The sequence below is a fragment of the Crassostrea angulata genome, unplaced genomic scaffold (genome assembly GCF_025612915.1).
Source record: "Crassostrea angulata isolate pt1a10 unplaced genomic scaffold, ASM2561291v2 HiC_scaffold_245, whole genome shotgun sequence".
Taxonomy (NCBI): Eukaryota; Metazoa; Mollusca; class Bivalvia; order Ostreida; family Ostreidae; genus Magallana; species Magallana angulata.
The window spans coordinates 3,820-21,379 of NW_026441798.1; the positions used below are offsets into that span (position 1 = coordinate 3,820).

General features: G+C 32.4%; 1 long non-coding RNA gene across 1 annotated transcript; it reads left to right on the forward strand.

Annotated features, from left to right (window-relative positions):
• Positions 1–10,660: 10,660 nt before the first annotated feature.
• On the forward strand, positions 10,661–15,801 carry LOC128169880 (uncharacterized). The gene is made up of 2 exons (XR_008241618.1): positions 10,661–11,707; positions 15,545–15,801. It is a non-coding gene; the product is annotated as an uncharacterized LOC128169880 (long non-coding RNA).
• Positions 15,802–17,560: the final 1,759 nt, after the last annotated feature.

Consider the following 17,560-nt stretch of genomic DNA (forward strand, 5'->3'; position numbering starts at 1 on the left):
CAAGATCTCAGAAACTGTGAGAGATCAATACACAATACTTGTATGGATAATGGACATTTGAATGAATATGTGTTTAACGGGTTCCATTTGGTCGTACGTCACTTCTGGTTTTCACTCGAAGTGTTCAAGCAATAAAAGGTGTTTTTTAACATTATAATTTTTTTAACATTTTACTCAATGTGATGAACAATAACGTATCATAGGTAAATGTACTAAAATACGTATTTTCAATTTCTTGATCACTTCTGTTCGTTCGTTTCCGGTTCCGAGACAAAAACCTTTTCTCAACGAGATATTATAACTAACAAAAACTTGAACATCCAAACTTTGAGGAAAGATCCGGCGTTACTTCCGGTCGTTACAGAAAGTACTCAAAAAATGACGTTTTGTCTTTTTGTTTTGTTTATTTCTTGGGAATTCCTTTACGGTATAAAGTATATCCATTTTCTGTTTACAAGAGAAATGGATCTTTTGTACAGATTTATACATGAGGAACGGAAGACCTTTTTGTTGCTTTAGCAACAACAGTCTAGTTATTAAGGTCTTCCGTTTCCAACGGAAGACCTTATAGTGATTGTAATTTTTTTTATTAAGGTATTCCGTTTCCAACGGAAGACCTTATAGTGATTGTAAGGTTTTTAGGGTCTTCCGTCTTCAGCGGAAGACCCTTCTATTATTGTAATGTTTCTTTTTCACTTTTTTTTTCTTTACAATTTTTGTGCAGAAGATTTCTCCGAGATGCGTTGTCCGATTTTTGTCAAATTTTCAGCATCCATCGAATATCATCTAAAGCTTATATACATTTTTTGATTTTGTTAAAATCACTTCCGGTTTGGACTTATCCGCCATTTTGTAATCTTTAAAAAAACTATTGTCCATGTATCTCCTAAAAAACGAGCAAAGATAGAAAGCCGAAATTTTCAGGAATGATAGAGGACATGAACGTCTAGCCTCACGATGAAAATCACTGTCCGGAAATTCCGAATAAGGAAGCTAGCTGGGGTCAAAATATAGGACACTTTTTTGACGAAAACGTCTTGTCCACGCATCTCCTCAAAAACGTCCAAAGATAGAAAGCTGAAATTTTCAGGAATGATAGAGGACATGAACGTCTAGCCTCACGAGGAAAATCATTGTCCGAAAATTCCGAGTACAGAAGTTAGCTGGGGTCAAAATATAGGACACGTTTTTGACGAAAACGTCTTGTCCACGCATCTTCTCAAAAACGTCCAAAGATAGGAAGCTGAAATTTTCAGGAATGATAGAGGACATGATCGTATAGCCTCACGAGGAAAATCATTGTCCAGAAATTCCGAGTACGGAAGATAGCCAGGGTCAAGATATAGAACACACTTTCGATGAGTTTTCATTGTCCACACATCTATTTTAAAGTGAGAAAAGATAGAAAGCTGAAAATTTCAGGAATGATAGAGGATATGATAGTTTAGCATCACAAGAAAAATCATTGTCTGGAAATTCCGAGTAGGGAAGCTAAATTTTAAGTCTCATATTAAATGTGTTATAATGACCTCAGACTGATTTTAAAACATGATATCTAAGTTGCACTTTAATTCTGCGTCTAATAAAAACAATTTCAAATTGATGGGATGAAATTTAAATTTTTTGAAAATTTCAAATTTAATCAAATCGTAATAAAATGACCTCAGACTAATTTTAAAACAAAATATTTAAGTTGCGCTTACAATTTTGTGTCCAATGAAATCTTTCTCGAATTAATTGGATGAAATTTAATTTTTTTAAAAATTTAAATTTTAATTAAATCGTGTTAAAATGATCTCAGACTAATTTTAAAACATAACATTCAAGTTGCGCTTACAATTCTGCGTCTGATGACATTTTTTTCGAATTGATCGAATGAATTTTAAATTTTTACAATTTTTTAAATTTAATTGAATCTTAATAAATTGACCTTAGACTAATTTTTAAATGTAATATTTAAGTACTGCTTACAATTCTGCCTCTAATGACATCTTTCTCGAATTGATTGGATGATTTTTAAGTTTGTTGCAAATTTTAAATTTAATTAATCCGTGTTTAAATAACCTCAGACTAATTATAAAACATAATATTTAGGTTACGCTTACAATTCTGAGTGTGATGACACCGGTACCTGTTGATTCTTGTGGGTCAGCTCCTGAGATTAACCTGTCACCTCTATCCACATGCATATTCCTTGTGTTCTACAGACTATTTACTGGTAATTCAAATTAAATCCGATAATGCATGAACAATAATGGAACTTGAAGAAAGCATCATGCCATGTTGTGGTTTGTGTTTGATAAGAAATTATGAAAACAAAATTAAGGCTGTTTAAAGAAATTCATAATTGCTGTGAAAATTTGTTTTTCAATAAAAGTATACAATTATGTTTCCTTTATTTTTTATTTCATAAAGATATTTAGATGTGTTTACATAATTGAACCCCCCCCCCCCTCTATTTAATTGTCTGCATTAAGATTACATGTAGGATATGTAAATGTACATTTGACTTTGAAATAACATCTGCTATGATAATTACTTTTGAAATGAACAAGAAACAACCTATTTCTACCTTTCTAAGGTATATATGCATAAAAAAGTAGAAAAACATGTCAAATTTGAACATTTTTCATTGAAATCAACTCTGTCTCCAGCTACCTGGGTGTGTTTGAATTTAATTCTAATTTAAGGCAGATGTCTAACTTGTAGGTTGTAACTTACTGTTTTAGCATGGTTAGAAGAAGACTAGAAATCAGAATAGATTAGATATTCACTATATATGATTGTTAGCTACCTTTTTTCATGAAAACAAGAAATCACAAGCAGGACAGCTGTCTAGTTGTTAATTAAAATGGTACAAATCATACAATAAACAAATAAAGATCACATTTTAGAATCATTGATGATTGTTTTCAAATATGTGTGAGAAATGACTCAAGGAAACTGCCACATGTTTCATAAAATTAGGTAAAACATTTCAAACCATGACTTTTTATGAAAATCAAAAGATTGGGGGGTGGGGGGTATACATGTAAGGGTATTTCTAAGTGATGTGAAGCTTTTATCATGATTATATCATGTAGGCATATGTTGTATTGAATAAGGTTTCTTTTTAAAGGTGGTTGAACAAAAGTTGACCTCTAAAAGGTCAGATAATGATGTTTAACTATGGAGAACCCTGTAAATCTGTGTTTACTAAAGGAAATTGGAAATGGTGGGTTCACTTAAATGGCCATATTTTTATTAAACCTCAATGGAATTGGCAATATGTGGTATTCTTTTTCTCAGAATTGCATTAGCTTTCTTATTCTAAGACAAACCGTCTTTTCATAAAAATGTTAGTGTACTAAGTTAAAGATACAAGGAACAGTTTCGGATAAAGTACCGTCAATATTTTTGTAAAATTGAGAGTGACTGTACTTGAAGGTTTATCATTGTTGCGTAGATTCATGAAATGAATTTTAATGATTACCAATAGTTAGAGGGATGTCTCTTGTTGGAATTGGTAAGCAATATTAAGGCCCCTAATTTTAAGTACATGAGAAGCAGAAATAAATTGTGAAACTTGCGGCTATGACAGATATGTTGACTTTACAGTGAAATTGAAGGTTACAAACGGGAGGTTATATAACATGAAATGTAGGTGGATGGGATATTATATGCCAATTTAGTATTTACTGGGTATGAGGACAATAGCAAGTTTATTGTCCCCCAAGACAGCAAATATTTAATGAGGCAAAGCCAAGGGAAAAAGTAGCTGTTGAATGGGACAATAAACTTGCTATTGTCCGAATAGTCAGTTAATTGGTATTTCATTATACAGAAGAAAACTTTATTTGTCAGCGATGCAGAATTTCTTGATGATAAACAAATTAGAGTTAAATCAAACTTTGTATTTAATGCGGCGATCGTATTAGGTCAGAGGTGTTCCGAGTTTAAGATGATATGGGACACTTCCATGTTGTGACGTATTGTTTATCGAAATAAACAATAAAATAAAGTGTAATTATATAAGTACATGTAGTTTCTTCTCAAAAATGGTCACCTAACTCCTAAGCACAGTGGGTTAGAGGGTTTACTAGGAACCTGTAAGTCATGAGTTCGAATCCCGCTGGGGTTTTTACAATTTTTACCTTTTCAAATATTTTTAAAAGCTATTTTTTAGTTTAATATTGTAAAATTTGAAAATTCTAAACCGGTGAAAAGTTTTCAATTATATAGTACTTTAATCCACATTAATATCGACAGATGTCCCATACCACCTTAAAAAGGAGGGAAATCAAATTCTGCTAATGAATGGTTTTGATGACTATTCACCATGGGCAGATAGCATGGATACTATTTTAGATAAAAAGGCATGTTTATGCGGGCGCCTTCTAGTGATCAATTTGTCGGTCTGTCCATCCGAGATGGCTTGACAGGAGCATAGCTTCTCTCCCCTTGGCCCAATCTGGCTCATACCTCATCCACAGGGTTCCTTTGGTTGAAGGATGTGCAGTGACCTTGAACCATGTTTTTAGGTGTATAAGGTTAAGGTCATAGCAGAATTATATATATAAAATCCTTGTCTGGGGCATATCTTTTTTCCCTTTGGTCCAATCTGGCTAATACTCACAGAGTGTCTCTATGGTTAAACGATGTGCAGTGACCTTGCATGAAATTTCTAGGTAATGGGTGAAGATCATATCGGATCATGCAAAAATCCTTTTTTGAGATCATATATAATTTCTACTAACCCCTATTTGGCTCAGACTTCACATAAGCAGAGCTTTTGAGTAAAGGGTGAAAGGGTGTGTAGTGACCTTGAACCTATTTTCAGTGAAAAGAAACTGTGAAGGTCATATCAGAATTATATTTTTAAAAATCCTTGTCCGGAGTATATCTTCTCTCCCTTTGCTCCATTCAGCCTCATACTTTACCCACATGATGCCTTTGTTCAAAATATATGCAATGACCTCGAATGATATTTGTAGATGAAGAGTCAAGGTCATATCAGATCACACAAAAATCCATATTTTAAGAGCATAGATATACTCTCCTTTTAGCCCCTATTTGGCTAATATTTTACCTTTACAGAGTTTATAGTTAAATGGCGTGCAGTGACCTTGAACCAAGTCTGTCAATGTGAAGGTCATAGCAGATCTTTTTAAAATTAGTTTTAAATAGTAGATTATTTTCCAAATATGCTTAATCTTGGTCAGATTGAACAAAAATGCATGTATGTTAGGGGGAATGAAATTGAATTAAAAGTTCTATGCCAGCTGGAAAAATTTCAAGTTATAGGTCAAGGTCAAAGCAGAATTCTCTGAAATAACATAAGCGGGGCCCTTTGAAATGTTCACCATTTCAATGTTGTCTGGTTCATAGTAATTTTACATAGAAAATATTCACAGAAGTACAGTAAAGTAAACTTAACTTCGATAAGTTTCTGACAATTAATGACGCAACGAGCACACAGTACGAAAGGTCAACCTTTTGAAAAGCAGTGAAGAGGAAAAGTTGCTCAGAATTATGTTTTAAACAAAATTGATTTTTTACATAAATTTTAATTTTGCATTCTGGGTTAAGAAAAAAGATGTTAGTTCAAAGTAAAGTAAACTTGTACCTAAAATGAAGTCAAATTTGTTAAGTCGTACTTAAACACATTGGTTTTTTTTGTTAAGTCGTTCTTGAAATGGTTAAAGGTTTTTGGTTAAGTCGTACTTAAAAACATTCGGATCATGTTAAGTTGTACCAAGAATCATTCGATTTTTTTTTTATCTTTTTGTACTTAGGTTTCTTTGTTACTAGATTAAGAACTCTGCTTCTTAGACGTACTTCTAGCGTTTCTTTCGACATTAGGGGAAAACCCACTCGTTGCTTTGCAACGAGCTTTGCTCTAGTTATTAGTTTCTTTATTTTTCTGACTTTTTTAAAGCTTAATATCTCAAAAAGTTTTCAACGGATTTACATGAAACTTTCAGGGATTAGGAAGCTTTATTGTCCCTTAAAGATGTCAAATTTTGAACTACAACGTCACTTCTGTTTTTACGTTAAGTCAATTTTCAACTTTTAAAAAAGTGATTTTGTCCAGGGCGTTTTTCAAAAACGCTTCAAGATAAAGACTTGAAATTTTCTGTGTTGAGGCAATGATCGTTTTCATTTGGACATAAGGCTGGAATTTAGTTTCCGTCACTTCCGGTCCAAACTGGAAGTGTTTTAAAATTTTCGAATTATCAAATTTTTCGTTTCAATTTCAAAAATTTACGAGGTTTGTAGAGTTGGTTACGCTGAATACGAAACTGAAATCTGTTTGAAAATCGGACGATGCATTACAGTGATATCGGGGTTTAAAAATTGATTTTTCCGGATATTTTGATTCCGCGTCCTTGGTTTAAAAAATAGCATAATGTTCAAAGTAAAATTATTTCGTACCAAAAATCATTGTTAAGTCGTACTTGAACACATTCGGATTTTTTTTGTTAAGTCTTTCTTGAAATCAGAAAGGTTTTTGTTAATTCGTACTTAAAATCATTCGGATTTTGTTAAGTCGTACCAGGAATAATTCGATTTTTTCATCTTTTTATATTAGTTACTCTTGTTGTTGGTTTAAGAGCTCTGCTTCTTACAGGAACTTCCGGCTTTACTTCCAACAGTAACGGAAGACCCACTCGTTGCTTTGCAACGAGCTTTGCTCTAGTTATTATTATTATTCTTTTTCTTTATTTTTCTGACTTTTTTAAAGCTTAGTATCTCAAAAAGTTTTCAACGGATTTACATGAAACTTTCAGGGATTATGGAGCATCACTGTCCCTCAAAGATGTAAAATTTTCAACTACAACGTCATTTCCGTTTTTACGTTACGTTAATTTTTAAATTTTAAAAAAAGTGATTTTGTCCAGGGCGTTTTTTAAAAACGCTTCAAGATAGAGACTTGGAATTTTCTGTGTTGAAGCATTGATCGTTTTAATTTGGACATAAGGCTGGACTTTAGTTTCCGTCACTTCCGGTCCAAACTGGAAGTGTTTTTAAATTTTCGAATTTTTGAATTTTTCGTTTGAATTTCAAATGTTTACTAGGTTTGTAGAGTTGGTCATGCTGAATACGAAACTGAAATCCGTTTGAAAATCGAACGACGCATTACAGAGATATCGGGGTTTAAAAATAGATTTTTCCGGAATTTTTGATTCCGCGTCCTTGGTTTGAAAAATAGCGTTATATTCAAAGTAAAATTAACTCGTACCAAAAAAATTGCTAAGTCGTACTTGAACATATTCGGATTTTTTTTTGTTAAGTCGTTCTTGAAATCGGAAAGGTTTTTGTTAAGTCGTTCTTAAAATCATTCGGATTTTGTTAAGTCGTACCAGGAATATTCGATTTTTTTCATCTTTTTATTTTAGTTACTCTTGTTATTGGTTTGGGAGCTCTGCTTCTTACAGGAACTTCAAGCTTTACCTTCGACATTAACGGAAGACCCACTCCGCAAAGCAACGAGTGGGTCTTCCGTTAATGTCGAAGGTAAAGCTTGAAGTTCCTGTAAGAAGCAGAGCTCTTAAACCAATAACAAGAGTAACTAAAATAAAAAGATGAAAAAAATCGAATATTCCTGGTACGACTTGACAAAATACGAATGATTTTAAGTACGACTTAACAAAAACCTTTCCGATTTTAAGAACGACTGAACAAAAAAAATCCGAATGTGTTCAGGTACGACTTAACAATTATTTTTGGTACGAGTTAATTTTACTTTGAACATTACGCTATTTTTAAAACCAAGGACGCGGAATCAAAATTTCCGGAAAAATCAATTTTTAAACCCCGATATCTCTGTAATGCATCGTCCGATTTTCAAACGGATTTCAGTTTTGTATTCAGCAAGACCAACTCTACAAACCTCATAAACATTTGAAATTGAAACGAAAAATTCGAAAATTCGAAAATTTTAAAACACTTCCGGTTTGGACCGGAAGTGACGGAAACTAAATTCCAGCCTTATGTCCAAATAAAAACGATCAATGCTTCAACACAGAAAATTCCAAGTCTCTATCTTAAAGCGTTTTTGAAAAACGCCCTGGACAAAATCACTTTTTTTAAATTTAAAAATTGACGTAACGTAAAAACGGAAGTGACGTTGTAGTTAAAAATTTAACATCTTTAAGGGACAATGATGCTTCATAATCCCTGAAAGTTTCATGTAAATCTGTTGAAAAATTTTTGAGATATTAAGCTTTAAAAAAGTCAAAAAAATAAAGAAAAAGAATAATAATAATAATAACTAGAGCAAAGCTCGTTGCAAAGCAACGAGTGGGTCTTCCTTTAATGTCGGAAGTAAAGCTGGAAGTTCCTGTAAGATGCAGAGCTCTTAAACCAATAACAAGAGTAACTAAAATAAATAATATGAAAAAAATCGAATTATTCCTGGTACGACTTAACAAAATACGAATGATTTTAAGTACGACTTAACAACAACCTTTCCGATTTTAAGAACGACTTAACAAAAAAATCCAAATGTGTTCAAGTACGACATAGCAATTATTCTTGGTACGAGTTAATTTTACTTTGAACATTACGCTATTTTTTAAACAAAGGACGCGGAATCAAATTTTCCGGAAAAATCAATTTTTAAACCCCGATATCTCTGTAATGCATCGTCTGATTTTCAAACGGATTTCAGTTTCGTATTCAGCATAACCAACTTTACAAACATTGTTAACATTTGAAATTCAAATGAAAAATTCGAAAATTCAAAATTTTTAAAACACTTCCGGTTTGGACCGGAAGTAACGGAAACTAAATTCCAGCCTTATGTCCAAATAAAAACGATCAATGCTTCAACACAGAAAATTTCAAGTCTCTATCTTCAAGCGTTTTTGAAAAACGCCCTGGACAAAATCACTTTTTTAAAATTTAAAAATTGACGTAACGTAAAAACGGAAGTGACGTTGTAATTCAAAATTTAACATCTTGAAGGGACAGTGACGTTCCATAATCCCTGAAAGTTTCATGTAAATCCGTTGAAAACTTTTTGAGATATTAAGCTTTAAAAAAGACAGAAAAATAAAGAAAAAGAATAATAATAATAATAATAAAAAGAAACAATAGAATAAAAGAGGGTCTTCCGTTGGAAACGGAAGACCCTAATAAAAAGAAACAATAGTATAACAAGAGGGTCTTCCGTTGGAAACGGAAGACCCTAAAAAGAAACAATAGAATAACAAGAGGGTCTTCCGTTGGAAACGGAAGACCCTAATAAAAAGAAACAATAGAATAACAAGAGGGTCTTCCGTTCAAAACGGAAGACCCTAATAATAATAACTAGAGCAAAGCTCGTTGCAAAGCAACGAGTGGGTCTTCCGTTACTGTTGGAAGTAAAGCCGGAAGTTCCTGTAAGAAGCAGAGCTCTTAAACCAACAACAAGAGTAACTAATATAAAAAGATGAAAAAATCGAATTATTCCTGGTACGACTTAACAAAATCCGAATGATTTTAAGTACGAATTAACAAAAACCTTTCTGATTTCAAGAAAGACTTAACAAAAAAAATCCGAATGTGTTCAAGTACGACTTAACAATGATTTTTGGTACGAATTAATTTTACTTTGAACATTATGCTATTTTTTAAACCAAGGACGCGGAATCAAAATATCCGGAAAAATCAATTTTTAAACCCCGATATCACTGTAATGCATCGTCCGATTTTCAAACAGATTTCAGTTTCGTATTCAGCGTAACCAACTCTACAAACCTCGTAAATTTTTGATATTGAAACGAAAAATTTGATAATTCGAAAATTTTAAAACACTTCCGGTTTGGACCGGAAGTGACGGAAACTAAATTCCAGCCTTATGTCCAAATGAAAACGATCATTGCCTCAACACAGAAAATTTCAAGTCTTTATCTTGAAGCGTTTTTGAAAAACGCCTTGGACAAAATCACTTTTTTAAAAGTTAAAAATTGACTTAACGTAAAAACAGAAGTGACGTTGTAGTTCAAAATTTAACATATTTAAGGGACAATAAAGCTTCCTAATCCCTGAAAGTTTCATGTAAATCCGTTAGCTTTCTTATTCTAAGACAAACCGTCTTTTCATAAAAATGTTAGTGTACTAAGTTAAAGATACAAGGAACAGTTTCGGATAAAGTACCGTCAATATTTTTGTAAAATTGAGTGACGTTCTCTTTTTTTCGTTTCAATTTCAAAAATTTACGAGGTTTGTAGAGTTGGTTACGCTGAATACGAAACTGAAATCTGTTTGAAAATCGGACGATGCATTGCAGAGATATCGGGGTTTAAAAATTGATTTTTCCGGAAATTTTGATTCTGCGTCCTTGGTTTAAAAAATAGCGTAATGTTCAAAGTAATATTAACTCGTACCAAAAATAATTGTTAAGTCGTACTTGGACACATTCAGATTTTTTTGTTAAGTCGTTCTTGAAATCAGAAAGGTTTTTGTTAAGTCGTACTTAAAATCATTCGGATTTTGTTAAGTCGTACCAGGAATAATTCGATTTTTCATCTTTTTATTTTAGTTACTCTTGTTATTGGTTTAAGAGCTCTGCTTCTTACAGGAACTTCCAGCTTTACTTCCGACTTTAACGAAAGACCCACTCGTTGCTTTGCAACGAGCTTTGCTCTAGTTATTAGGGTCTTCTGTTTCCAACGGAAGACCCTTTTGTTTTTCTTCGGTTTCTTTTTATTATTATTATACTTTTTCTTTTTTTTCTGACTCCTTTTTTGCTTCATAACTCAAAAAGTTTTCAACCGATTTCAATGAAACTTCCAGAGATTTTAGCAAGTTATCGTCCCTCAAAGATGTTAAAGTTTTAAAGACAACATCACTTCCGTTTTGGCGTGACGTCATTTTTAAAATTTAAAAAAAGTCATTTTGTCCGGGACTTTTCTCAAAAACGCTTTAAGATATAGGCTTGAAATTTTCAATTGTTATGATTTGGTCAATTTACCTCTGTAATGAAGCTATATAATAAAAATCTGTCACTTGCGGTCGAAACTGGAAGCGAATCAAATTTTTTGAAAAAATGAATTTTTTGATCAAACAAAAAAAGTATACGTATTTTGTAGAGCTTTTTAAGCTGAGTCTAATGCTGAAAACCGTTTAAAATTCGGAGGATGCATAACAGAGATATCGGGGTTTAAAAACTGATTTTCTCGGAAATTTTGATGCCGCGTTCTTGGTTTCAAAAATAGTGCAAAATTCACACTGAAAGTAACTTCTACTGTAACAATTCGTACTGATCATAAAACTTTATAAAAAACATAAAATTATATGCATATTGTATAGTTTGTAAAGATAAATACAAAACTTCAATTCGTTTTAAAATCGAATACTGCATTGCGGAGTTATCGGGGTTTAAATATTGATTTTTCCGGAAATGTTGATTCCTCGTTATTGGTTTAAAAAATAGTGCAAAATTCACACTAAAAGTAACTCCTGCTGAAAAGATTTCGTACAGGTCATAAAACCGAACTCCTTTTTTATATAGTTAATCAGAGTGTTTATTGAAACAATTTCGTTAATTCGGTCGATAATTACGTTGTTAGTTTTTATTAGTCTGATTAGTTTTAATCGAAATAATTATCGTACGATTCACCATGTCAACTCGCCATGTTTTGACTGCGAACAACAGCTGATAGCGGTGTGTCAGAAGAATGGCCTGCAAGACGGCGATAGTGGAAATTTCAGCTCAACTAACGTATGACAGATTATAAAGGTATGTTTCAATACAGGATATGTCGTATTGACTTTTTCTTTTCAAAGTGTTTGTGCACTTTTCAATCTAATCCGACATTCCTCTGACTCTAACCTTCGCTTTTGACGTGCGTAACAATATAAAAGCGGGCATTTGAGTCAGAGAAATCTCGGGATATTATCTGTCCAATGTATTTTCACGTGTATGTTTTGCACACTATTCGTTTGAATTTCTATTTATTATTATGTATATGTATGTCTTATTTTGTATTGAACAACACACCACGCGCTGTAAAACAGTGCAATTAAAAGGGGTGGGGGTCCAAAGGCACACAAGAGTAGAATGTTGTAATTAGAGTGCATGTTTGCATGATGATAACTTTACCCTAAATATTTGAAAATAGCAGATCTTTACCATATCACCTCCACTTAATTAATGAATTAAAGAACTCAGACAGGCTTGTGCTTAATTAAATAAATATATTTGACATGGTAAATATTCAGTCTAATTAAAATTAGAACTTTTGTCTGGCTCGTCGTTATATATGATTATCGCCTGTGAAAGAGCATGTAAATCAGAGTGCAAGATGAAAAGAACTTTAAGTTCAGATTTTAGGTTAATGTTCCCTGATATCTATAAAACATTCTTCTCAAGATTTGATTATTTCACAGAACATTGTAAATTCTTTGAGATTAGTTTATCTTTTATATATATTGAATTTTATTGATTCATTTTAGGTAAACTTTACATGCAGAACACATCTACATGGTAAACAGTTTTTACAGTAAGACAAATGTATGTAATAATTTTTACTACATGTGCCTCAGATCTCTCTCTCTCTCTCTCTCTTTCATGCTTTTAATCTTGGCAAAGCATCACAGAGCAACATCATTTTGTGCATATCTCTATCTAGGAAAAGAAATCAACGATGCTTTAAATTTCAAAATGAGCATGTATTATCGTGCAATCCCTCATTTTTTCATTGTGCAACAATCAAAACGCTAAATTTATTTGCAAAAAAAAAACCCAGTAGAATTCATTTTAAAAAAATGGTATAGCAGAAAATTATACTTTGAGGCTGTTTGGATGAAATAATGTAAGTTGTTTTAATTCCACCGTGTTAAATTTTCATGATTTTTACTAAAGTATCAATTGCGATGGTTTTAATTTCACGCTGCTTAAAAATTCAATTGATCAGAATAGAAGCATTTAAAGGTCATAATATTTGGTTAAAGTGTTCAAACTTATGTTTCTTAGGAAAATCAAAAAATAGGGGGATGGTATACATGTAAGGGTATTTCTAAGTGATGTGATGCTTTTGTCATGATAATATCATGTATATGTATGTAGTTTTGAATAAGGTTTCTTATTTAGGGAGGTTGAACAACAGTTGACCTCTAAAAGATTAGGTAAAGATGCTTTATTTATGGAGAGCCCTATAAATCTGTGTTAAATAGAAGAAAGTGGAAATGCTGGGTTCACTTAAATTGCCATATTTTTCTTAATCCTTAATGGATTTGGCAAAATGAGGTATACTTTTTCTCAGAATAGCATAATTAGCTTTGTAAGTTTAAGACAAGATGACTTTTCAGAGAATGTTAGTGTAAGTTTCAAGACTACATGGTATTTTCAGATTTCTCATTTAACTGTAATTTTGAGTGGATTTTTACCAAAAGTAGTCTATTTTGGGAAAATGGATGATTTTGTTGGTTATACATTGTACATGTATATGTCATTACATGATTTATTAGCTATAATATACAAGGGAAGTAAATGCCTTTTAAATGTGTAGAATGACCACCACTAGAGTAAATTGGCTTAGAAAGTAGGTATTTCCTATCCTTATGACAATTAAAAGGCTTAAGTTAATTAATGAGATAAGAATTAATACTGCACAGTAAAAGAGTTTTGATCAATTGAATTATTTAAATTATAAATTTGCAGCAATTTTGCTGTCTGATTTCATGAAATAACATTAAGCAACCTGACTTATATAACTTAATTTTTTTAAAACAGCATATTTTTCTTTCAAATAAAATTCACATGTAGACAAATGCAGTTATCAAAGTATACAATATGTCAAAAAACTCAAGTTTTTCCTCCTTCCTATCCAAAAGTGATATTTTAGATATATTTACAGAATTCAAAAAGCCATGGCCCCCCTCTTTCCAATTGTCTCCATTACCATTACATGTTGGATATGTAAATGTACATTTGACCTTGAAATAACATCTGCTATGATAATTACTCTCGAAATGATCAAGAAGCAACAAATGTTTACCCTTTTATTGTATATATGCATCAAAAATGTAGGAAAACATGTAAAATTTGAACATTTATCATGGAATTCTCATCCGTTCCCAGGTACCCGGTTGTGTTTGAATTTCATTTTAATTAAGAGCAGACATCACACTGGTAGGTCTTACTATTTTAGCAAGGTTAAAAGGAGACTAGAAACAAGAATAAATAAAATATTCACTAAATATGATTATAAGCTTACTGTTTCATGAAAACAAGAAATCACATGTATGGCGGCATGTCTTTTTGTGAAAAAAAATGTTACATTACATCCATTTACCAAGAAAATATCAATTTTCAATATCAGTGATGGTTGTTTTTAAATATGTGTGAGAAATGACTTAAGGGAATTGCCACAAATTTCATAATATTAAGGTTAAAGTGTTCAAACTAATTGCTTCTTAGGAAAATCAAAAAATAGGGGGAGGGTATACATGTAAGGGTATTTCTAAGTGATGTGATGCTTTTGTCATGATAATATCATGTATATGTATGTAGTTTTGAATAAGGTTTGTTATTTAGGGAGGTTAAAAATAGTTGACCTCTATAAGATGATGTAAAGATGCTTTATTTATGGAGAGCCCTATGAATCTGTGTTCAATAGAGGAAAGTGGAAATGCTGGGTTCACTTAAATTGCCATATTTTTCTTAATCCTTATTGGAATTGGCAAAATGAGGTATACTTTTTCTCAGAATAGCATAAGCTTTGTAAGTTTAAGACAAGATGACTTTTCAGAGAATGTTAGTGTAAGTTAAAGGTAGCAAGGGACAGTTTCGGATAAAGTACCCGTCAATATTTTTGTAAAATTGAGAGTTGCTGTACTTAAAGGCTTATGAGTGTAGCTAAAATTCATGAAATGGTTTTTAATGATTATCATTACTTAGAGGGATGTCTCTTGTTGAAATTGATATTCAATATGTAGGCCCCATATGTTAGGTACATGAGATTCAGAAATAAAATGTGAAACCTGCGGCTAATATGACTGTTGTGTTGACTTTAGACAGTGAACATGCAAGTTACAGACGGGAGGGTAAATAACACGAAAAGTAGGTGGATGGGGCATTATAAACTATACACCGGTAAGTTTCTGACATGTGATGGTGCAACATGCACATGGTACGGAAGGTCAACCCTTTGCAGGGAATTGGCTGGGGGAGGTCTAAAAAGCTGAAAAATCATGAAAAATTAGCAAAATATGGAAGGGTCAAAATCTCATAAAAACCAGTATGTAGAAAATTTTACAGGTTTTGACTAGTAATTTTCTTCAGAAATTGGTGTTTGGCCTTATAAAAAGTGAATTAAAGGTATTTGTGCTGAATGGGAACTGAGGAAATTCTAGTTACAGGGTTCCGAAGACACACGTCCCCAGGCTACAATGAAACGTATCACAAAAACTGTCCTGTGCCATCTAATGTCACTTATCGGGATATGTCATACTAATTACATTTCATGGTCAGTGTATTTTTTTTCAGAAATACTATGCATATGTTAATGTAAACACAGCTATTATTAGTACCGGTACATGTATTAACACAGCTTATTGATTTTTTTAATTTCAGCTATTGGTGGCCACATGGTTTTTACCTGTTGATTCTTTTCAGCTCTTGAGGTTAACCTGTCATCTCTGTCATTTACCAGTAAAAATTAAATCGGATAATTCATGAACAGTTACTGTAATGGAACTTTAAGAAAGCATCATGCCTTGTTGTGGTTTGTGTTTGATAAGAAATTATAACAAACAAAATTATGGCTGTTTAAAGTAATTTACAATTGTTAGCTGTGAAAATTTGTTTTTCAATAAAAGTATGCAATTATGTTTCTTTTATTTTGTTTTTAGCTCACCTGAGCCAAAGGCTCAAGTGAGCTTTTCTGATCACAATTTGTCGTTGTTGTAAACTTTTCATATTTTCATCTTCTTTTCAAGAACCACTGGGCAGATTTCAACCAAATTTGGCACTAAGCACCACCACTAGGTGAAGGGGATTCAAGTTTGCTCAAATGAAGGGCCACGCCCTCTTTAAAGGGGAGATAATTGAGAATTATTGAAAATTTGATGGTATTTTTCAAAAATCTTCTTCTCAAAAACTATTCGGCCTGAAAAGCTTTAACTTGTGTGGAGGCATCCTCAGGTAGTGTAGATTCAAGTTTGTTCAAATCATGTTCCCGGGGTAGGGAGGGGCCATAAGAGGGGGATCAAGTTTTACATAGGAATATATAGAGAAAATCTTTGAAAATCTTCTTCTCAAAAACTATTAGGCCAGAAAAGCACAAATTAAAGTGGAAGCATCCTCAGGTAGTGTAGATTCAAGTTTGTTAAAATCATAGTCCAAGGTGGTATTTGGGTCACAATGGGGGAATTGATTTTTACATAGGAATATATAGAGAAAATCTTTAAAAATCTTTTTCTCAGAAACTAATAAGCCAGGAAAGCTGAAACTTATGTGGAAGCATCCTCAGGTACTGTAGATACAAAGTTGTGAAAATCATGACCCCGGGGATAGGTTTGGGCCACAATGGGTGGGGGGGGGGGTGGTCAAAGTTTAACAATCTTTAATAATTTAAAAATCTTCTTCTCAGAAACTAATCAGCCAGATGATTATTTATAATTGTTAAGACTTTGGCCCCAGGACAGTTCTTTGGCCTCACAAGAAGGTTCAGAGTTTGATGTAGGTTTATATCCCATGTATAAACTATTGTTAAGGATCTTTTTTTGAGAACTGCAATACTCAACATGCGATATAACTATAAAATCAATATAAAATCATCCTTTTAGAAAAGGAACTAATGATTATAAACAAGAATATTTAGGGGGGGAAATGGGTTTTATTTATACAGGATCTACATGTATTAATGTACATTGTCCAGGTAGTTTGCATTGTGACTCCATTAAGCTGATTTTATCATACCTATTGTTCCTCAGGTGAGCGATGTGGCCAATTTGCCTCTTGTTTTAGTTTTTCATTGTTTTTCAATATTAAAAATTAAACATATGTAACCTACGGTAATTTTCATGATGAGTACAAAACTTAAATCCGTTTTTAAATCGGACGATGCATAACAGATATCGGGGTTTAAAAATTGATTTTTCAGAAATTTTGATTCTGCGTTTTTGGTTTCAAAAATAGCGTGAAGTTCAAACTCGTACCAAAAATTATTCGAAGTTTGTTAAGAACTTTGACACCTTCGGAATTATTTTTTTGTTAAGTCGTTCTTAGAATCGTTAAGGATTTTGTTAATTCGTACATAGTATCATTCGTATTTATTTTTATCTTTTACTTTAAGTTCCTCGTTATTGATTTAAACACTCTGCTTCTTGCAGGAACATCAAGCTTTACTCTTGACATTAACGGAAGACCCACTCGTTGCTTTGCAACGAGCTTTGCTCTAGTTATTATTATTATTCTTTTTCTTTATTTTTCTGACTTTTTTAAAGCTTAATATCTCACAAAGTTTTCAACGGATTGACATGAAACTTTCAGGGATTATGTAGCATCATTGTTCCTAAAAGATTTTAAATTTTCAACTACAACGTCACCTCCGTTTTAACGTTACGTCAATTTTTAAATTTTAAAAAA